General features: G+C 40.2%; 1 long non-coding RNA gene across 2 annotated transcripts in view; it reads left to right on the plus strand.

The window, feature by feature from the left end:
- Nucleotides 1-5,149: 5,149 nt before the first annotated feature.
- The window catches only part of LOC138147374 (uncharacterized), a 113,920-nt gene continuing 95,624 nt past the window's right edge, over nt 5,150-23,445 (plus strand). For both annotated transcript variants that reach the window (XR_011164787.1, XR_011164786.1), the window contains exon 1: nt 5,150-5,410. This is a non-coding gene — a long non-coding RNA (uncharacterized lncRNA). The remainder of the gene's footprint in view (nt 5,411-23,445) is intronic.

Below are 23,445 nucleotides of genomic sequence, written 5' to 3' on the forward strand. Positions count from 1 at the left end.
GGAGTCAGAAACCTGGATTCAAATCCTACCTCAAATACTTATTAGCTCTGCTACCCTGAGCAAGTCATTTAACGTAGCTGTACCTCAATTTCATTATCTGTAAATTGAGGGGCAGAGGTGGGCAACTAGGTGCTATAGTGGACAGAGTGCTGGCTCTGAAGTCAGGAAGACCCAAGTTCAAATCAGACTCAGACACTTGATAGCTGTGTGACTCTGGGCAAATCACTTAACCCTGTTTGTCTTATTTTCCTCATTCATAAAATGAGCAGGAGAAGTAAATGGAAAACCACTCCAGTATCTTTGCCAAGAAAACCCCAAATGGGGTCACAAAAGGTTGGACACAGCTAATCAGCAAAATTGGGGGTGGGGTGGGGTTAGTGAACTTCTAAGTTCCCTTTCAGCTCTAAATCTATGTCCCTATGAACCTTTGTTTGGAGCACACAACAGCTTCTCAGAGAAGGAAGAAGATTGTTAATGTGGTCTCTGTCACTGGAGGACTAGAGTCACATTGTAAGATCCAGGAGTTCTGGACCTTGCCAACACTCCGTTATTGCCATAAATTTTTTGGACAGTGCAATTTGTTCAGCATCCCCACAAAGTACACTCCCATTCTGGAGCATTCTAATAGATTATTTGAGCACTTTACATTTCAGTCTCTGACCTCCTGTGAATCCTTGGCATCTTCTTCGTTTTCTGTGAAATGCAGTGAAGGCTTCCCTAAACCTGTTATGATAGTACTGCACTGAGTGCCTGTGTAGCAATAGGGGACCCTGTTTGCCCATCTTTGAGGAGACCTCGCACAAGATATGCCTAAGCTTAAGAAAACCTAGGCACAAAAACTATGCCTATTTATTCTGGCTATTTCTCTGGAGCGAAACTCTAGGATGGTGGCAATGAACCAAAAAAGGGAGCCTGATCCTTTGAAGTCAGTCCCCAGAGTTAAACCTAGTTCACGTGAGCTCAGAGATTTGTGTCTCTAGATTACAAGGTTATGAAACAAGAAGTATCCTAGATATAGAGTTGGATGTGGTCTTAAAATTTAGAGGTGACAGGGTCAAAAGAAGAGTTGTATAAGGAGGTTATAAAAAGAATACCCTCACTGCAACTAAAGGATGAAGAAATGAGAAAATTCTAATTGTACAAAAGGAACAATATCTAGAAATGGAACCTTAGATTCAAGCAGGATGGGCCTGATGAAGCATTTAGTCCAGCCTTCTTATTTTACAAATGGTGACACTGAAGCCTCAAGAACTAAAGTGTCTATTCTAAGATTATACAGCTAGCAAATAAGCAAGCTAGGAATGAAACACAGGGTTTCTCACTCCAGATTGAGGGCTCTTTCCACCATATCATGCTGATCTCAAGAAGGAGCAGAAAAACTTGATGTTGAAAATCTTGGGTTGTTTTCTAAATTCTGCTGAGTGAATCCAGGAAGGCTGTTTAACCTCCCTAAAATTGGGAGGTTACTTATGTAACATTACTTATGTAACAAATGGACCTTATTTCCTTATTTGGGGCAGGAGGTAGTGCAGTGGATGGGTCTGGAGTCAGGAAGACTCATCTTTCTGAGTTCAAATCCAGCCTCAGGCACTTACTAGCTTTGTGATCCTGGGCAAGTTACTTAACCTAGTTTGCCTCAGTTTTCTCATCTGTAAAATGAGCTGGAGAAGGAAATGGCAAATCACTCTGGTATCTTTGCCAAGAAAACCCAAATGGGGTCACAGAGAGGCAGACACCACCACCTGCTTACTTTCCAGAACTCTTAAGTCCATGGATAGAAGGCGGAGGCACAAAAGATGATAAAAATATGTTTATTTTATCTGCTAGAAATTGTATGACACGTGTTTTTTTTTGGGGGGGGGAGTTGTTTGTTTTTGTATTTTTTTGGCAGGACTCTGCCTCTATTGAGCATATCATCTCCTCCTCTATAAACTGTGGAAGGTTGAGAGGTGTTTTTTTTCTTTCCTCCATTCATAAGTGTGTGGGACCATCGGCATGCTCAGTAGAAGACAAGACTAGGGCTGGTTAAATGGCCCAGATTTAAGAATTTTGGCAGGAACTCTTCAGCAAAGTGGGCAGAGCACATCATGCCTGAGCTTCCAGAAAGAATCATGGTGGATGTTTGTTGTTAACCTTTAAAAAGTTTGGTTAAAGGAGACAACAGGCTAGGAGATATACAGTTACAGCATTTATTCCCTTAAAACTAGCTATTAGGAGAACTAAGTCCTAACTGATGAGCAAGAGAATGAGAAAGCTTAAACACATTTTAGGACCATCCCAATTCAGGGTAAAATTTATGATTACAAGGAATTGACGAGGTGTCAATATCTAGAACATCTGTGTTTTCTTTATCATTAACATGCCATAACATAATACATGCCCACAAAATATTTAGATAAGAAAAGGTTCCATTATTCAAGATAGTGTCCTAGGTTCAGGGTCTCATCCTTGGCAGAAGAAAGAATGCTCTTAAGTTAGCCCTGTCTGGGGGAAAAGATACTCAGAGAACAAAGAAGCTGTTGGGTCCATTTGGCTCCTCCTGAAAGGAGTATGTCCCAAGATAAGGGGAAATACCACTTTCAACCTTATCTGGTCTCTGGAGTTGCTGACACAAGAAGGGGCATTTTTAAAGTAAGGCAAAACAGTCTGTTTGATTAATTCAGACTTTGGTCAAAAACATAATATTTAATGATTATCAATGTGGGTTCAGATCAAGGCTAGTAGACTTCTATGTGGTTACTATGATGTTGGGGGTCTGGACACTAAGGAAGAAATATACGTCTTTCTAACCAAGAGCTCTAAATCAGAGAACCCAGGTTTAGATATTACCTCTGATGTTTACTATCAGTGTGACCTTGGAGTTCAGCTTCCTCATCTGCAAAATAGGGGACTAGATGATCTTTTCTAATCCCATATCCATGATCCTATGATGTTTGCCATGTAGCCTGGACCTGTCCTGCTACTGGCTGTCGGATTTTTCTTCTCTCCAGTTAAACATGAACCTAGATAAAGGGAACAATCCCAGGGAATGAGATGGATCCATCTCCCCTCCCTTCCCTGCAATGTGGTGTGTCAGCCATATTCTCTGAAGGCAAAAGCAAATCCTTCAGGTATAAGAAACAACAATAGCAAGAGGAAACAAATTGAATTCATTAAATCCCTTGCCATCCTGCTCTTGGTAAGCAAAGCAGACTTAAAGAAGCGGCCTTTCATCATGGAAATCTTGAGCCAAGATAGAATTTCATCTCAGGTGGATGCACCTGCGCCCGGGACAGACTCACACAAAGTAACTGTCTTGAGAGAGGAGGCAGTGACAGGTCTATCAAAATGAAAAACCTGTGATGAGAGGTGTAGTGGAGCCCAGAGGAAGAAAGGCAGGATCTAGGGCTCCTTGCTTTTCCACTAAGAGTCTCCTTCCATTATTCTGGGGCAGAATGAATCTCTAGGCTTACAGCCTCACGGCAGAAATGAAGACTGCTCCAATGGTGAACACTGTCCTGCTGAGATAATAAGCCCTTCAAACCACTTCAAGCAGGCGTCTGAGAGAATCAGAGAGAGACAGCTGGGAAAGGGTGGCTTTGGGGGTGGCAGGAACCTCTGGCCATAGTTATCTTTTCTACTCATTTCCCATTCTTGTCCTTAGTGGTGAGCAAAGACTCAGTTGAGGGGTTGGAAAGCAGAAGAAAAGATAGAGAAAAGACCACAAGGAATATGGGGCAGGGGGGGGGCAGAGGAGGGTGCTGTAGAAAATGGTCAAACAACCTTTAGAAATAGACTTAATTCCTGCAGCCTATCTTAGGGGTTTTGTCTATAGCAGCCCACACATCTGGATGAAAAGGGAAAAATTCAGTCTAAAAGCCAGATGCTAAGGTATTAGATGGACAAACACCAAGATTTTGGATTAAATCATTCAACTCTATTCAATATATTTAGCTTTGGATCTCTGTGCAAATAGCCTGGTTATATTTCAAAGAAGGAAATCATCTCTTCCGAACATTCCTGTTCATTTACTCAACATTTATAGAATGCCTGTTATATGAGTGACCATCAGTCTAGGGTACTAGGAGACTGAGACAAGTGTATTCAGCTTCACAGTTCTTTGTCTTTAAGGCCTGTGCTGTTCTACCATACTGGTTTCTATTGGAGTTGTGGTGTTTGGTTCGGGACCCATGGAAACTCCCTCCATTGATGCAAATTTGGCTGTAATTCAAAGTCTTAAGAGTGTTTCACAGAGCACTGAGATTGGCTCCCTCAGTCACAAAGCCAATATGCGTCACGGGCAGCATTTGAATCTAAGTTTTCCTGACTCTGAGGGAGGTCAGCTATTTACTAAGCTAAGTTGCCTCTCTTAGTACTTTATTAGAACTTTCTGGACCCTCCTGGCTTAGAGTGAATGTCAATGATAACTGTTTCTCTTGGAACTGCAAGCCTGAGGGTCTTCCCCTCCCAGCTTGATTTTTTTTTTCTTTTTTCTAATTAAAAGGGTCATCCCTTGACTCACTTCTTAAAAATCGATGTTCACTGAATGGGCATTACCTCACTTTAAGTGAGTAACTAAAAAGATCTTAGCCTAAAGGGCCCAGGATCTCCCATTGTATCCTGGGTCATTTCCAGTCATGCTGATGAATATCTGGTCACTGGATCCAGATGACTCTGGAGGAGAAAGTGAGGCTGGTGACCTCCCTCACTCAAATCAAAGTCAACTGCAGGTCATGTCATCATCTTCCTGATGTCATGGTCCTCTTAAAAAAGGAAGGATAAACACAATTATAATTTAGCTCTTATAGAGATGCATTTTCTAAATTGCTCTCAGTTCCTTTCCTTTCCATTCAATCCAATCCAATTAAAGTGATAATGTGATTTATTAACTACCTACTATACAGGACACTAGGCAATGTACTGGGGATACTAGTATGAAAAATGAACTGGTCCCTGGTCTCAAGGAGCTTGTGATCAGGTAGAAGGATGAACTAAGGTCCCAGTCAGGTAGGCTTGACTGATTTTTCCCTAAATGGCACTGTGCCTATGAAATACACACACACACACACACACACACACACACACACACACACATCCATCCAGGTAGGCGGAATGTGATGACACCCTTTCCTGGAAGGAAATTTGGGTGTAGCTTATGAAATATGAGATTGATAAGGAGACGATAGCCAGCCTATGAAGGTTTAGGTAAGACAATGCCACAAAATCCAGAACTAGGATGGTTAGGGCCCTTTAACCCACTCAAGCCTAAAGCATTCCCTAAAGCCTTCACTCAGAGATAAGAAGCTGGCAGTTAGTTCATTATTATTCTAGGGAACCTGCAACAGGTCTGTTGAGGCACTACAGTTTCCATGGAGGGTTTTGGGAGGCAGACGATCAAGAAAAGAGGCATCATGTGTTGGTATCTGTCCAGGTACGTAAGGTAACTTTTATGGGTTTGGGTAGCGCCCAGTGAAAATCTCTAGTCAGACAACTGATCCTGTGTGGTGTATTTAACACTCAATAATACCAGGTTTTGAGAGAAGAGAAAGCTATTTAATCCCTAGAGATGGAGATGAGGGGCTAGTGGTAATGGGACACTTTGCTATACTAGCACCCCTTATCACAACCCTTTGAGTTTAGTGAGGAAGGTCTGGCACCTGGGCAGCTTAAAGTGCACTACAGAGGGCTAAATAAAATTGCCACACCGATCACTGAGACTTTTCCTAACTTTGTCAAGGTAGTAGATCAGGTAGCCCAGGCCCCAGAGACTGGTATGACATTGATGGTGACTCAAAGTTGCTTTTTTCTCTTGTCCTAAGGGGTTCACCAAATCCTTACCATCCTTCCCCAAGGCTACCCCCCACCATGTTGTCATAGTCTGGTGGGCAGAGACCCCAGTTCCTGAGGGTATTAAATACTACAAAAATGATGTAATGTTGACTGGACGAAACAAGGGCACAGTGAAGGAGGACCTAGATCAATGAAATGGTTGCCCATAAAAGGGGCAGGGGACAGAAGATCAGTGAAAAGAAAATTCAAGGTTCAGTTTGTTCTGTCAAGTTTATGGAAGTTACTGTGAATAGGGAGTGCCCAGAAATTTCTGGCTGCAGGTCAGCACAAACTACCGACATGCAGCAGACCCAGTATTGGCAGAAATGCAGGCTCTAGCATAGTGGCCATTTTCATGGGCACCAGAAGTGGGCATTCCTGCTAGCAGTGTTTCTGAATTGGTTTCCACTCTGCTAAAAACTAAGGCAGACCCAGGCTTGATACTCTCCTACTTCTGCTAGCCCAATGGGCACCTACTGACTAAGATGTAGGGTTGCTATTTGAATCACTATTTGGCCTGGTATGACAAGAGGTATGCAAACTGGACTTCAGCAGTCATTAATCTGATAATGGGATATACTATGAGAGGTTCTGGAAAATTCTTCTAGAGGGCTAAACTATGAGCTCTGTGGCTGGTATGTGAAAAACTCTTGAGCGGCAGGGTAAATAAGACTTTTATTTATACTGATTCCTAGGCAGTAACTTAGATTCTGCTCAAGAGGTCTGGGGCTTAGAGGGAACAGAATTAAGATTATTCTGCTTTGCTATCAGGATCGATAGAGAAATCGTCAATGCCTCCCACCACATATAGTTGTTTGTGGAGCATATTAGCACCTATTAGAGACACCCTATATTCTACTAAACTGAACAGCCAGATTCTCTCTCTCATGAGAATGACAAAGATTGAGAAATGGACACATCTCCAAACTATATATATGGGCTCTGATACCATATTGGGGAGGGTGATAGACCATATCTTCTTAAGTAAGGATGAGGTGCCCAAAGGAGCACCTTATGCTATTTGGAATACCCATCTCCAAAAGACCAATACATCATGATCTCGAACCAATAACTTCATTTTGCCTTTGATTATGGAGGCTGGTAGTTCAAGAAGCTGTGTCTGTGATGAATAGACTCTCTGGTCCATCAGTTACTAGGAACCCTCTTCCTTTAATACCTATTGGAGAAGGATGGATTTCTTTTAGACATAGTTCTGGTTGACCTTTTTGGCCCTTTCTTTTTCTGTCCCTGTTACAGGGAGTCACCCAGGTCTTAAGGTCATTGTCCCCCTGGTGGGCTCCATATATCCCAGGGAAATATCTTTTATCTCTTTAAGGTGCTAGGTCTCCTTTTCCAAAAATTGTTCAGGCAAATTCTTCCCAGAAATGACTTCAGGGTTGGGGTGGGAAACCAAGGTGGGGAATTATTAGGAATTGCCTTGATTTTTAGAAGTATGGGGAGGTGAAACTATCTCTGCATAACTATGGAGAATGTGTATCTACTAGAAGAAATGGGATCCCTTGCACAATTGGCAGCAATCTTGAATTGCTAGATGAAAGTGAAGGAGAGTCCTTGTCCAGTGGAAGAAGTGGACACCCCCTTAAGTTAAGTATCTCCCTCAATGGTATGCCTGGTCAGTGTTCCAGTGAACAATAAGTGGGTGGTGGTATAGGGCAAAGCTCAATATTGACCAGGGTACTGGGAAAGGATATATGCAAGAGGGTAATGACCTCTTAACTTCCTTGCCACTGATGACCTTGACCCATGATGAAGATGAGCAATTTTGCCTAAGTGTTATCCTCTGTGCTATAGACTTGGAGTCCTCCCACTTTGTATTGCAAAGATTTGGCATCACTCATAAAGGGACTAGATCATTAAGATCCAGGAATTGATCCTTACAAAAAAGAAAAACAAGGAGAAGCTGGGAATTTTGGTCTCCATTCTTCTCCACATTCAACCATTTCTTTATGGAGCCATTACATGACTTATTGTCCTTTGTCTGCTGTCTATATCTAGTTTTCATTGTACCTGCACGAAACTCCTCCTGCAGCACTTCCTATACTAGACTTTTCAAATCCCAGAAATTAAAGTTCTCTAGCAATTGCCTTAAAATGATTTAAACAATGGAAGGACCTTCAGAAGACCTTTAGAACCTTGCCACCCAAGGGGTGGGTATGGTAGGAGCAACATCTCTTGCTCTGGGTCTCTGGCACATAGGTGCTAGTTTTTCCATAAATGTATGGAAGGTACAGGTTGTGGGAGCCCCCTCGAGCTCTCCTTAAATCCTTGAGGTACAGGCTCTGGGAACCTCCGTGAGCTTTTCTTGAATCTTCCCAAATCTGTTACACCCTTAAACTGGTCTAGCCCACCACTGCCTGTGGTCTCCAGGTAGCCTCCAGCAACTTCCCACCCTTAATCACTCATTACTGGAGTCTGACCTTATTGAATCCTCCTGAAGACCCTCCCCAAACTCATTACTGGAGTCTGACCTCATTGACTCCTCCTGAAGGTACTCCCCAAATTTCTCCTCTAGACCACCACTAGATTCCTCCCACAACCTTCTGTATATGAGACCCCATCTGACATAGAATGAGTCTGTGCTAGATCATTCTCCGGGCTTCCTCCTCTCATGGAGGCCAGATGGGGTCTCCCCACAGACAGTGGTGGGCTAGGCCAGTTCAAGGGTGTAACAGATTTGGGTATAGATATTTTGGGAGGATCAAGGGTGGGAAGTTGCTGGACTAAGGAGGGCTAAGCTAGTAACAAAGGTTTGGGCAGAGCTACAATGAAAGGCTTATGGCCTCATGCAAATGCCCTATGTGGGAAGATTCAAGGAGAGCTCAAGGGAGTTCCTAGAGCCTGTACCTCATCAGAAACCATCCTCAAGACTTTTTTTGGTCCAGGAGAATAAGATTTGAGCTGTCATTGTGACTTCCTCGACCACTCAAGGAATAAAATGTCTAGCTTAGGAAGAGTTAGGGCTCCTCATACTTGAAAAGAGTCCCAGTGCCCTGTGTATCGACACACCCTTCTCACTAGATATGTTTCCATATGGAGATAATATAATAGCATCTGCCTAAACTAGTTTTGTGCTCCTGCTGAATGAACTTTGTGTGCTTCTGTTAATAAATTTAATAATTTTATAAAATTAGTCTGAAAGTAACTCATTTTATTCTAACGCAGATCCTAAGCCATTAAGTCTGGCCTGAATCAGGTCTGACCCAAAACCACACACAAAGAGCTAAAATTCAATTTGTTGTTGCTGTTCAGTCATTTCAGTTGTGTCTGACTCTTCACCCATTTGGGGTTTTCTTGACAAAGATACTAAAGCAGTTTGCCATTTCCTTCTCCAGCTTATTTTACAGATGAGGAAACTGAGGCAAACAGAGTTAAGTGATTTGTTTAGGAAATTATTAAATACATGAGAGAAGTTATCCAGAGTTTCATGAGAGATTAGAAGAAACAGAGATCACTTCAAACTAAAAGGATAGTCATGGGAGATAGCAAGGAGGTTGTACTTGAGGAGAGCTCTTAGAAGAAAAGGATTCAAATAGGTGGAAAAAATGAAGAGGAGCACAGGGTGAGAAGCTTGTTTCAGGCATGAGGGAGAGCTCAACGAGGCTGGTCAGTTCTACGTCTCTGAATCCTCCCTCAAAGGCTTTGGTGACATCTCAAAGCTCTCTGAAAGCTCTCATCATGGACCCTTACTATATTGTAATATGCTAAAAAGGGAAACATTTTAGAGATTCAGGGATAGAAAACAAAACACATGACTCCTACCCTAGCTAGTTTATCATCTTAATTGAAGAGAAAAGGCATCAAGAAACAATTAAAAAGAAAAATTTAAAAAAATCACACAATATGCTCAATATTTCATAGACATTCTGTATTTACTTCTCTGTACTTGTCTGAATACATGCTGTTTTTGACCCCTGTGGAAAATAAGCTACTTGAGGGCAGGAAGTGTTTCTTTTGTCTTTTTATATCCATCACAAAATCAGGTAATTGGTTGTTGCTTAACAGATTGTTAAGACCTTCATTTGGGAAAAGGACCGGGAATTCTGGGAGGTGATACCTGGACAAGCAAGTGTGATTAAGGCTTAATAAGAATTGAGGCCTCTTTTTATCTAGTAAAAAAAGAAAAACAAAACTATCTGGGAGGGGAAGACCTTCGAGGTTTCTGGCCAAAACAGAAAGAATTACTATTTACATTCATTCCCAGCCAATCTGGGCCCAAATCAGGGCTTTCCCTTCCCTCTGCATAGGGTATCACAGCCACACCTGCAGGTGCACTGCTTAAAGGGAATGTAAATTTTAATCTCCGAAACTTTTTTCCTTTGTAGACCAACCTTAACCCCAAATCACTTGGCTTTCATTAATTGGCCAACAATTGAGTGAAAGAAGAGTTATCTAGACTATAGCAGTTGAGTATTAGTTCTTGGTCCTTCTGCTGGGTTAAATAAAACCAGTGCTATTTTTGACATGTAAGTGCTTTTATAGGGGCTGAGGAACTTTTTAGATATGAGTCATATTATGATGTTGTTGGGGGGAATATCTGGGTGAGGCAAAATGAACTGAACTGTGATGTGTCAGAGGAAAAACCCTGGGCGGAGACACAAATCATGCCCATTTTCAGAGAACTTCCCTCCCTCTTCCCCCACCCTTACTGAATAAGATCGCCCAGACCTGCATCTCTGAGCCACTGGCTATTCTGGTTATTTGTAGGTTTGATCTTTGCAAATCAAGGGCAGACCTGGTACTTTTTGTTAGAAGACAATTCCAGGTAATGAATGAATCAAAAGCTTTCTTTCATTTACTGGCAGTGAAATAAGGGAATGAGGAAGTGTGGACTGGTTCTATGTTTATGTAAGAGATACTGGGAAAGACAATGTTTTACTAGTTACCAGATTACAGACTTGTAAACATTTTTACTGTAGGACTGAACAACTACAACAAACATTTTTAGGAGCATAATTATACATGCAGAGACGTCAAAGATTATGTACCTGTGGGAAATGAGATGACTTCTGCCAAAGGCTTAACACACAGTTATCTTAGACACTCCTTCCCTCTTCCAGTTGTTGTTCAGTGGTGTTCAACTCTTCATGACCCCATGGCTCATGGATCATCATGGGGTTTTCTTGGCAAAGATATTGCAGTGGTCTCCCATTTCCTTCTCCAGTGGATTAAGGGAAACAGTGGTTCACACGGCTAGTAAATCCAGGTTCTCACAGGTAGTAAGTGTCTGAGGATGGATTTGAATTCAAGTTTTCCTGACTCCAGGCCCTATTCTGCATCCGCTGAACCATCTAGCTGCCTCCTCTCCTCCAATACTTAGCAGCTAAGATATGGCAAATTGCTGGTAAGACTGGTAAGAGCAGGTCCTAGGCAAAATTGTGGAGTAGGCAAAAATTTGTTTCCTTTGGGTGCCACAGAGCCAGTGCTTTGTTTTCATCCTCCAAGAACCCACAGCCTTTCTGTGGTCTGTCACAACCATCACTTCCCTCCTGCCTCATACCAAACACCAATTACATTGAACCAAAGCAGACCCCTCCCACCACCTTTTATGAACACTTATCTGAATTATACCTCATTTCCTTAAAGCTCTACTCTCTGTATCTGTATGTTCTATGTCTAAATTACTAACATCCTTGATAACTGTTAGGGTCTGATGTTGTTATTCTTGGATAGGAAAATTCAGGGACTTTTATTCGGGGCCATTTCCAGTCATTCTGATCTATAGTTTGCCACTGGATCTAGATGGCTTCAGAGGAGGAAGTGAGGCTGGTGACCTTGCACAGCCCTCCCTCACTTAAATCCAAATCACTTTCAAGTCATAGCATCACCTTCCTGACATCATGGTCTTCTTCAAGAATGAAAGACAAGCAACAACAACAAATATTATTGGACAGGAAATTAATTGCATTTTAACAGGAGGAAATGCACTAACCCAAAGGGATGACAGGATGGATTGATTTTCAGGCCCTGTGGAAGGGTGGTAGGGGATCTGAGGATAGATTGGCTTTCTATGTCTCTTACTTTGGGATTTTATAGATCTAAGTTTAGCCCTATGTGTAAGATCAGAATAATCCACTTAGATTTCCACAAAGCAAGCAAAAATCCCAGCTGAAACTGACATTGAGCTTCCTTTCCAGGTTTAACTTATTCCATTCTTAGTATAGAAGACAGTCTAAGAGAGTGGTGGTACCAGCTCTAACCTGCTCAGGAGCCTATTGTTAAGTCTTCATGGCGAGCATTTACCTGTCAGAAACAGGCAGATGCTATAAATCAGGTTATGAGAAATTGTTTTGATCTAAGAGAGAGATAGATAAAATGTTAATAAAGCAGATTATGTTTAAAAGTATGTTGTGTGTAATTTTTTCCCCCAGAGCGTTGGTCATTACACATTTACCAACACAACCCTGCTTATTCCCTATGTGTATGACAGAAAACATTTATTTCCCAATGTGTTCCATTTGCTGACTTGGAGCTCAGAAGAAATTCATGCACTCAATTTACATGCCTTTACATAAGTTGGATTTTGCACATGTTCAAAATGGTATATCCTTGGCACAGCTCATCATTCCTAACCCCAAAAGAGCTAAGACCTTTCCTTCTCAATAGGCTCACATCAGACTGCTTATGTGGGTAGTGTTCTCTTGGTAATCTAGGTCCAAGGTGAAAAGGTACATCGATTTCGAGCTGGAAGGGACACTTTACAAAGGAGGAAATAAGCCCCAAAAGATAAAGTGACTTGTTCAAAGTCACAGACATGGTACAGGCAGGATTTAAACTTCCACCCTCTGATTCTAGAGCCAAATTTCTTTCCTTTGTATACTACATTACCTCTTCTTTTTAATTCTCCCTAGTTTGCTTTTAGACTGAGGACAAACCCAGAATATGTTTTTTATGCTATGCCATGATTCCTTCATCTGTTAAATGTAAATGGTTACATTTGCCCCCATCTGTCTATTTGAGAGGATTGGAATAAAATTCACAATTTTCCACCCTTTTCCCCTTTTTTCATCCTTCTCCTCCAGTCATCCACTGCTGAAAGAAGCAGTATTCTATAAATACAAGAGATACAAGTTCAGAACTGTTTGGTTGTGGTATAAAGAGAAGTGACATTTTCTTTATTACTGATTGACTGATTCTTAAATTCATGGGTTAACCATTCCATCACAGTACCACTGTCTGTGAAATAAGACATATGCACCAAGAAAATGGATTGCTTCTTTTTCCCTTTTCAATTTTACAAATATTTATCAAATGGCTATTGTATATATTTTCTTTTTAAAATTATTTTACTTTATTTTAAAATTAAGATCTGCCCTCTCTCACTCACTTCCCTCAATATTGAGAGAAGAAAAAAAAAACCAAAGCCAAATATAAAACTCGTTATAAACTTGTACAGTCAAACAAATTTCCCTATTGGTCCTGTCCAAAAAATATGTCTCAATCTTTATTCTGAGTTCATCACCTCTTTATCATGAGGTGGGAAGCATATTTCATATAAATCCTATGGAATTGTATTTGTCTATTATATTGATCAGAGTTCTCAAATCTGTCAAAGTTGTTTGTCTTTTCAATATTACTGTTATTGTAGAAATTGTTTTCTTGGTTCTGTTCACCTCACTCTGTATCAATTCACACAAGTCTTCCTAGGTTTCTCTGAAATTGTCCCCTTTATCATTTCTTACAGAATAATCATATACCATCACATTCATATACCATAACATGTTCAATCATTTCTCTATTAATAGGCACCTCCACAGTTTCTAATTCTTTGCTACTGCAAACATGCTACTATAAATATCTTTTTATATATAGGTCCTTTTCTTCTTTCTTTGATCTCTTTGTGTGTAAAGACCTAATATTTACATTGCAGGGTCAAAGTGTCTGAACAGTTTATTAGTTTTTTGGTCATAGATGAAAGATTTCCAGAATGGCTAGCCCAAAAGGTTCAGAGTTCCACCAACAAGTGCATTAATGTATCTGTTTTCCAATGGTCCCTCTAGCACTGTCATTTTCCTCTTTTTTTTTTTGCCATATTTGCCAATCTGATGGGTGTGAGGTAGAACCTCAGTCGTTTTAGTTTGCCTTTCTCTAATTGTTAGTGATTTAGAACATTTTTTCATATAGGTATAGATAGTTTAGATTTCTTCCCCTGAAAATTGCCTGTTCATATAAATGGATTTCTTCTCCAAAGTCAATGAATTAGCAGGTCTCAGGGTGAATACTAGTTTGCTTTTGGGAAAGAGGCCAATAGTAATCTAAAAAAGTAAATATTTAAACGTAGTCCCCAGGAGTATTTCTGTCCTTGGATTCCAAAGCTATTTCTTGAGGGGGAAAAAAAGATTGACTATGACTTATTTCAATTGGACAATCTGAAATAGTACAGTTTCTTCATAGGTTATCATGGGATGGTCTCAAAGGTATTACAAGTTAATGTAAGAGTAAAGTGAGAGAACATCGTACCTCACCCTCCTTTCCCCTCTCTTCAAATCCTCTTGACAACCTTAATTAGCCTTTGAAATACACATTATGGCTTTTGTGTCCCTCTGTCAATGGAACCTTAGGTCAACTTTGATGTCACCATCCACAAGTTAAAAGCAGAGAGTTCTCTCAGAGAATACAGCTCTGCCCCAGTTTTTCCTTGCCCTCCCTTTTCTCTACCCTTCTACTCTGTCCAGAGCACATATCCAGTTGCTATAAATAAAGTCATTTTGTCAGGACTGAATAAGAACTTACCTTTGTATAGTACTTCAATGATTATAAAGCAATTCCTTCAAACCAACCTTTACAAGTATTCTGATCCCCATTTTATTGAAGAAGGAACCTCTGAGAAGTTAAGCTGTCCTTAATCACATGGCTAATAATTATCTGAGGCGGAATTCAAACCCAGGTCTCCTGCCTTCAAGTCCAATGCTCTTTGCAATTCTTTAGGAATCATGAAAATTGGTAGCAGAATTACAGAACTAATTAACCCAATAACTAAAGGTAAAAGCGAGGAGAGAACATTGTAGGCATGGGGGACAATCAGTATAGAGGTAAAGAAATGAGAGATGGAATGGACTGCAAGAGGAATAACAAGTAGGCTAGTGCATGAAGGGGAGTGAAGTGTAAAAGGACTGTCCAAGTAGAAAGGGGCCAGGTTATGAAGAGTTTTGTATGTTAAACAGAGGACTTTATATCTGATCCTAGAAGCATTAAGGTATGTGTGTGTGTGTGTGTGTGTGTGTGTGTGTGTGTGTTATGGCCAAACCTACATCTTAGGTAAGTTTCTTTGGCAACTCAGTGAAGGACTGGGTGGGAGATGGAGGGAAGCTATTGGAGGCTACTCTTACGGTAGTGTCAGCAGGAGAAGATGAGGACCTGGACCAAGGTGGGGGCTGTATGAGTGAATCTGGACCTATAAAAGAGGTATTGTAAAAACAGAAATGATTACTTGTCAAGGGATTGGATATGTGAGGTAGTATGAGGTATTGAAGATGACACTTCTTAGCTTGCAGGCATGGGTGCCTGGAACAATACTAGAATCTTCAACAGAAATAGAGAAATGGGGAATAAAGGAGAGTTTGGCAGGGGAAGATCTGTCAGGGGCAGCTTGGTGGCACAAGGATAGAGTGCCAGGCCTGGAATTAGATTCATCTTCCTGAGTTCAAATCTAGCCTCAGATACTTACTAGCTGTGTGACCCTGAGCAAGTCACTTAATTCTATTTGCCTCAGTTTCCTCATCTGTAAAATAAGCTGGAGAAGGAAATGGCAAACCACTCCAGTATCTTTGCCAAGAAAATCCAAATGGAATCACACAGAGTCAGACACAACTGAAACAGCTGAACAATAACCAAAAGGCAGTGAGAAGGGCTGGGTCTGGATACATATATCTGGGAATCATCTTCTTAGAAATCATAATTTAACCAATGGAGCTGATGATATCACCAAATTATATAGTATAGAGAGAAATGAGAAAAGCTTCCTTGGGGGCTAACTATGGCTAGTGGCCATAACATGGATAAAGAACCAACAAAGGAGGGGCAGCTAGGTGGCACAGTGAATAGAGCACCAGTCCTGGAGTCAGGAGGACCTGAGTTCAAATTCGGATTCAGACACTTGACACACTAACTAGCTGTGTGACCTTGGGCAAGTCACTTAACCCCAATTGCCTTACCTTCCCCCCTCTAAAAAAAGAATCAATAAAGGAGTCTGAGGAGTGGTCAAACAAATAGGAGGAAGATTAGGAGAGAGCAGTGTTATCAATACCTAGATAAGAAAGAATATCCAGGGGAAGAAGGAAATCAACAGTAAAGTAGGTTAGTATCTAGTTTGTGTCCAGGTCTTCAATACCAGTTGACATTATTTAAAGATCACTGAGAAATGTCCTCCTGCTTTCAAAAAAAGGCCAAAAAGGATGAGGATTGAGAAAAAGCCATTAGATTTTGCACTTAAGAGTTCATTTATAACTTTGGAGAGAACAGCTTGTTTCTATATGTGGATCAATTAAGACCAAAATCTCATAATACAGGATATCTTATGAATGTCTACTGACATTATTGCTTCATGAATTGGTAGGTACCTGTCAGTTTTTTGTTGGGTGAGATGCTGGGACTGCTTTTAGCCAATTTAATATTAAGGTAGAAAAAATGTGATACCTAAGATATGATTATGTGATATGATAGGATATAATATAATATATGATAAGGTGTTATTTATGATACCTCACATTTATATAGCCCTTTGGGATTTAAAGAACATTGTCTCATTTGATTCTCATAATGACCATTTAAAGTAGGTGATTCAAGCATTATTATTCTTATTTATCAAGGAGGAAACTGAGGCTCAGAAGTCAAGTCACTTAGATTATAGAACAAGTAAGCAATGAATCAGGAACTTGAACCTGGGTCTTTGGATTCCAAGCCCAAGGTTCTTTCTAGTACACTTTTGGAAACAAGTTTAGTAGTGAGACTTAGTAGTAAGACTCAAGGATGGAGAAATTCCTGCATGTGTAAATATATCAATGACAAAAGTAGATTCAGGAGATTTTGATTATGATTATAGATGGACCTTTTGAAAAGTTGATCCTTCTACTAATATACTTAGATACATTAAAAAGTAGTTTTACTGATGCTTTTTATTTTTATAGCAATAATTTGCGGATTACTATCTTCCTATAACTCTGCCTTTCAATGAACCTTCTTCCATAAAAAAGAAAAAGGAATAATTAAGCAAAACAATTGATGCACTGACTGCATGTATCCATGCTTACACAGGCTAGTACCCACAGTCCTGTTTTTTCAAAGAAGGGGGAAAGATGCATGTCTTAATTTCTTCTCCAGGGCCAAAATTGGTCATTAGAATTACACAGCATTCTGCTTTGTTTTATTGGAGGATTTTTTGTTGTTGTTTACAGTGTTATCATTCTTTATATTGTTTTTCTGCTTCTGCTTATTTCCCTTTATCCCATTTCATTCAATTCTTCCTATGGTTCTCTGGTTTCACTGTTCTTTTATAGCTCAATAATATTCCATTACATTCATATGTCACAATTTATTTATCTTTTCCCTAATTAGCAGCTACTTTGCTTTGGGTCCTTGATTCGAGGCTGTCTGATTTGAAAGGCATTGAGAAATGTCCTGCTCTCAGACATTCATGTTGGGGGTCCTGCTGGGCCTCCTCAAATTCCCACTTTACTCTTTCTTTTTGGGCTAAGGTACCTCGGGTAACATAAGCCACTTGATACAGGAGGGTGGCTAAGTGAACTTGTCAGTGGCTGGGACTGCATTCTACATGGGAAGAAGAGAGGCAAAAATGGAGGAAATCTATATCACAATTTTATCTGGGGGTGGTCTTGCTTGGATAGAGCGTGAATGTCTTTGACAGATATGAGATAGGATCGTTTTTCTCTTCTTGCTGGACTTTTAAGTCACAATGGTCTTTTCTTTTAAGCTCCATATGCAAATGATCCCAGAGGCTATGATGCAATCTTACAGTGAGCCTTATGTAATCAATAAGCAAATAGAGAATGCCAGCCTCAAGACCTTTTGGAACAACACTTTCACAATATTAAAAAAAAAATATATGCCCAAGATTTATTCAACCTAAATATTTTCAAGATCTTTGTTAAATTCCAGATGGTAATGTCTTATCATATGAATAAGCATCTCTTATTTGCTTTGGACTGAGAACAGCCTGGGTTAGAACTCATTTAACATTCCATCTTTGAATATTTCAATATTGAGAGACTAGACCAAAAGATATTCATGTTAGCAAACCATTTCTCAATCAAATGATTATCATTTACTACAGCTAATCCAAACTTTGCCACCTCCATCAATTCAACAATGCAACAGAACAAATATTAGACAGAATAAATGCAGGAAAGGTAAACTTTGAATTATGAGAACCGTTTGGTGTCAATACTTTAATAAAATGCTTTAAAAGATTTAAAAATGTCATACTTTGGGGTTCAATCTAAATTTGCTTTTAATTAAGTTATCTCCATGTTGGTACACATATACTGCTGTTTTCACTGGAAAACATCAATTTCGGCTGGATTCCATCATTGTCATTATGATCAAAAAACATCTTAAAAGCTTGCATTTTCCTACAGCCCTGAGCTAAGTTCCATATAAAGCAAGATGTTAGATAAGAATTCTTGCCCACAGAGAAATTATAACATTGAGAAGACAACACTACTGTGAACATATATAAAAAGACATATGGGCAACTGAGCAAATACACGTTAAATACACAAATAACATATTAACAATTGTAAAGTGCTTCACACAGTGCCTGGCATATACTAAGTGCTATATAAATGTTAGCTATTATTATTATTTTTTTTTTGTTAAGTAAATACTAAGACCACAATCAAAGGCAGAAATTTCATGGAGGAAGTGAGATTTGCGGAGGCATTTGACGGAAGAGAGAAAGCGATTTATTTTTAGTTGAAAGAGCCCCACATCATTTTGCTGATGAGAAAACTGAGTTCCAGAAAAATAAAGTGATTTACCCAGGGTCAAACAGCTAAGAAGGAGGGAGAGGTGATACTAGAGTTCAGATTTTCTGACTCCCAGCCTCCATAATCCTTCAGTCAAGAGTGTTAGAGGCATAGGGTGTGGGCTATGAAAGCTCCATATCAGTAGGAGTTACCTTTGAACCTGATGGAAGGGGAAGGCAAACCAAGCCAAGCCAACACTGAGGGTGATAAAGAAGGGCACAGTAGGAATGAGAGAGTCAAGAGTCTTCTTGTCAAGATCCTAGCTCAGAAGCTGTGTGGTAAGTTACTTCAACTCCCTAGCTAAATGCATCACACTAAATTTTAGTGACAGATCTCTTTGGAGTACAAAGCATTTTACAGATGATTGTGTATCTAAGGGCCTGCTTATATTTTGGAAGGACATGAACTATTATTTAAGATAGAAAGGGAAAGAAGGGTGGGCAGATCATATGCTCAATCCAGAGCTGGAAGGAACCTCAGAGGCCAACTTGTCCAACCCCTTCATTTTACAGTGAGGAAGCTGAGACCCAAGGAGGTTAAGAGACAGGCTGGAAGTTACAAGGTCAGAAAACAGCAGAATTGGAACTTGATTGCAGATTCCTCCTTCTCTAAATACAGAATCCTTTCCATTGCTCTGTCCTGCCCTGTCACTGCTCCTGTAGGGGAGTAGTACACAGAAATAAATCAGGACCTTCTTTTTCAGGATAGTATTGAAAGTTATCCTGACTCAGTGATTCATTGTTCCCAGACCTGCTTGTCAATCTGTGTTGAGGGAAGCTTCACTCAGTCTGCAGCTTTATTTACTTGCTATCCATCACATGCCAAGTCACCCCCTACCTTTTTGTATCTGACAAATTGTCACATAATTGCTACCTTGGGGAGGATGCGATAGCCATACCCCTTGGCTGACATGGACCTATCTGAATTATCTTTATCTCATTACAAAAGTTATCAAGAAAAGCTTGAAACTCTTACTTTCAATTTCTATTTTGCCCTCTGGTTCTAGAGTTTTAGGCAATTTTCCTTGAGAATTTCCTGAAGGATGATTTCTAGGCTTTTTTTGATCATGGCTTTCAGATAGTCCAATAATTTTTAAATTATCTCTCCTGGATCTATTTTCCAGGTCAGTGGTTTTCCCAATGAGATATTTCACATTGCCTTCTATTTTTTCCTTTGTTTGGATCTGTTTTTATAGTATCTTGATTTCTCATAAAGTCATTTGCTTCCATTTGCTCCAATCTAACTTTGAAGCAATTATTCTCTTCAGTGAGCTTTTGAAATTCTTTTTACATCTGGCAAATTCGGCTTTTTAAGGCATTCTTCTCCTCACTGGCTTTTTGGGCCTCTTTTGCCATTTGAGTTAGTCTATTTTTTAAGGTGTTATTTTCTTCAGTCAGGCTGTTGACTCATTTTTCATGAATTTCTTGCATCATTCTCATTTCTCTTCCCAATTTTTCCTCCACTTCTCTTACTTGATTTTGAAAATCCTTCTTGAGATCCTCCATGGCCTGCAACCAGTTCATATTTTTCTTGGAAGCTTTTGATGCAGGAGTTTTGACTTTGTTGTCTTCTTCTGGTTCCATGTTTTAATCCTTTTTGTCCCCAAAAAAGATTCTATGGTCTGATTGCTCTTCCTCTGTTTGCTCACTTGCCAGCCAATTACTTGACTTTTGAACCCTCTGCCATGTAAAACTCTGCTTCCAGAGTGGTAAGAACTGTGTCCCAAATTTCTGGGGTTTGTACAAATGTTGTCAGAGCTGTTGTCAAAGCTTTGAGGAGGGCGCAGCTCTCTCTCTAGCCACCACAAGCTCTGGCACACTGGTGTTCCTCACCCCAGGACCACCACCCAAGACTGCAACCCAAATCCAAGCAGGTCATACTATCTGCAGGCCAGGAGCTCCAGAGGCAGCCATGTGGCAGCAGCTGTATCCATTGTGCCACAGCACCTCTAGCCCTGGGGGCAGAGGCCAGACCATGCTCTTCTCTCACCCTCACTGACCTTCTCTTTGGAGTTTATGGGTTGAGAAGTCTAGAAACTGCCACAGCTGCCAGTGACTCGCTCCTCTGAAGTCTGTTCTAGCTGGTCTATGCTGAGGGTTGGGATTGTCCTGGGTCTGGGCTGGACTGGGCTCAGTTCCCAGCCTGCTGCAATAGACCCTTCCTGTTGGCCTGCCAGGCTGCCTTCAGCAGGAGATTTCTCTCTTGTCACTCTGTGGGTTCTGTAGCTCTAAAATTTGTTTAGAGTCATATCTTACAGGTATTGGAGGTGGTTGGAGCAGAGCTCAAGCAAGTTCCTGCTTTTACTCTGCCATTTTGGCTCCATCCCCCCTTGAAATCCTTGCTGATCTGCAGAGATCAGACCATCAATGAGCTGCTTCCTTGATGTACTTTTAATAAACTCCTTTAATCCTCTTTGTCCTGAGTTTTGCCTCCTTGATCAAGGTGAAAGCTCAAACAAGGAATTTTCCTTTTAACAATAGGATCATTTTTTCTCCTCCTCCACTGGTTTCTTCATTCTTCTACCACATTTTCCCGGGCCCTGCTTACACAAGAAGAACTCTGTTTCCTGGACTCAGTACCTCCACTTATGCTTTATATTCCATTTCACCTTCTTTTCTATTTCTCCCATGATTCCTTCTTTTCCCTTTGCCCTACCACCCATCAAGTGATGAGAGTATGTAAGTCTTTTTGAGGGTGGTTTTAGTCAGGCTTGGAAAGGAATGGCCTATGATATACTTTATTAGAATGACCTATGATATGCTTGATGAAAATATGAGAAGGCAGATTATCACAACAGACCAGATTTCCACATCTCTCACTCATTTGGGTTAAGGCACTGAGGGTAACACATTAAGACTAAGGGTAAGGGAGGATGGTTAAATGAGCTTGTGAATTATGGGGTATTATTCTGCATGGGACAAGAGGAGGCAAAATGGGGAAAATTTACACCATGATTTTATCTGGGAGTGGCCTTGTTTAGGAGAGCAATTTTCAAAATCATACAATTGATTGGAGAACACAAAATACAGTTGTGCGTTTCAGTCATCAATTACAAAAAGGTAAAGTGCAGACTTAAAGCCAGTAAGGCATATCTCATGCATATGTTAAACTCATAAAGGATTCCTTGTAAGACTGTAAGATGTAACTTTGTTTAGTGACCCCTGATTATTGATCCCAAGCAAGGAATAAAACCAAGAAATTTAAAGGAGTTCGTCACTGTCATGGAGTATGTGCTACACTAAATTGAAGATGGATTCCCTATATCAATTGTTCTTGGTCTGGGCTCTGTGAACTTTGAAAAAAAAACCTGAAAACAGTATTTCAACATAATTGGTTTTCTTTGTAATATTAATTTTATGTATTTAAAAACATTATTTTGAGAAGGAGACTATAGACTTTGTTAGATTACCAAAGGGGTCCATGACACAAAAAACCAACCTGGAAAACAATTTGAAATTATACACAAAAACGTTAGCTGGGTAATTCAATGAGTTAGTCAATTAGTAATTTATCTGACACAGGCACAGTGATTAGATGGTGAGTTGGGCCCAGGATTGAATGGGAGAGGAAGCTTGATTGCTTTTGGGAAATTGTGTAGGATTTTTAATGATTCCTAAGATGTTCTTTGACACAAAAATCTTTCTCTTTATTGCCAATATTCTCCCATGGATCTTGAGTGGCTTGAGTCATGGGATAAATACCAAGACAGCTAAAGAATCAAAATTACATGTAACTTAAAGGGAGATGGGTGACTCAATAAGAGATGTGTGGTGGATATAAAAAACTTGCAGTACATTACCAGTGATGACATACATCTAAAATATGACATAAAAATATCATTGAGGAAGATTTGACCACAGAAGGAATTGGGCTGGAAATATAGTAAAAGGGAAATAATAAATAGTTTGAGGGCTATATAACAGTTAGTGTTCAAGTAATGCTAAAAGATCTAGAAGAAGCCTTCTAGCGCATTAGGTAGACACTGTAAGGAAGATTCCTTGGCAATCATGAACAATAATTGAGCAAGGTGAGAAGGCCTGTGATCTGGACCAATGTGGAGAGGACTCACACCAATGAGATTAGTTTCTTCAAAGTTAAGTACATTTATAACACTTGCTACCTTAACAGGTAATTTAGTCTAAAAATCTAACTAGATGGACGATGCATATGCAGGCACATAAAAGGTTTAAATAGGTTTTGGTTTTGGTCCTTATCTGTGATTTGACAGAAATAATACCCAGGAATGAAACTCCCTCTACCAAAGCAAGTTGGCAAATTGTAATTTACAGTCTTTTTTTTTATTTTTATTTTTTGAGGGCAATTGGGGTTGTGACTTGCCCAAAGTCACACAGCTAGTTTGTCAAGTGTCTGAGGCTGGATTTGAACTCAGGTCCTCCTGGCTCCAGGGCCAGTGCTCTATTTACTGTGCCACTTAGCTACCCCAATTTACAGTCTTAAAGAGTTTCCTGAAGCACTGAGAGGTTGTAGTTTGCCCATGGTCACATGCTACTGTAAATTAGAGGCAGAATTCAAACCCAGTTCTCTGGGATTCCCAGCTGGGCTTATCTTTTATTCACTGCTACCCTGACTTTTATCTTGGGTTATACATACATATAATCTCTCAATGGTGGCATAG

Source organism: Petaurus breviceps, unplaced genomic scaffold (assembly GCF_028583685.1).
Source record: "Petaurus breviceps papuanus isolate PSGF00001 unplaced genomic scaffold, PetGlider_PUasm1.0 90792, whole genome shotgun sequence".
Lineage (NCBI taxonomy): Eukaryota > Metazoa > Chordata > Mammalia > Diprotodontia > Petauridae > Petaurus > Petaurus breviceps.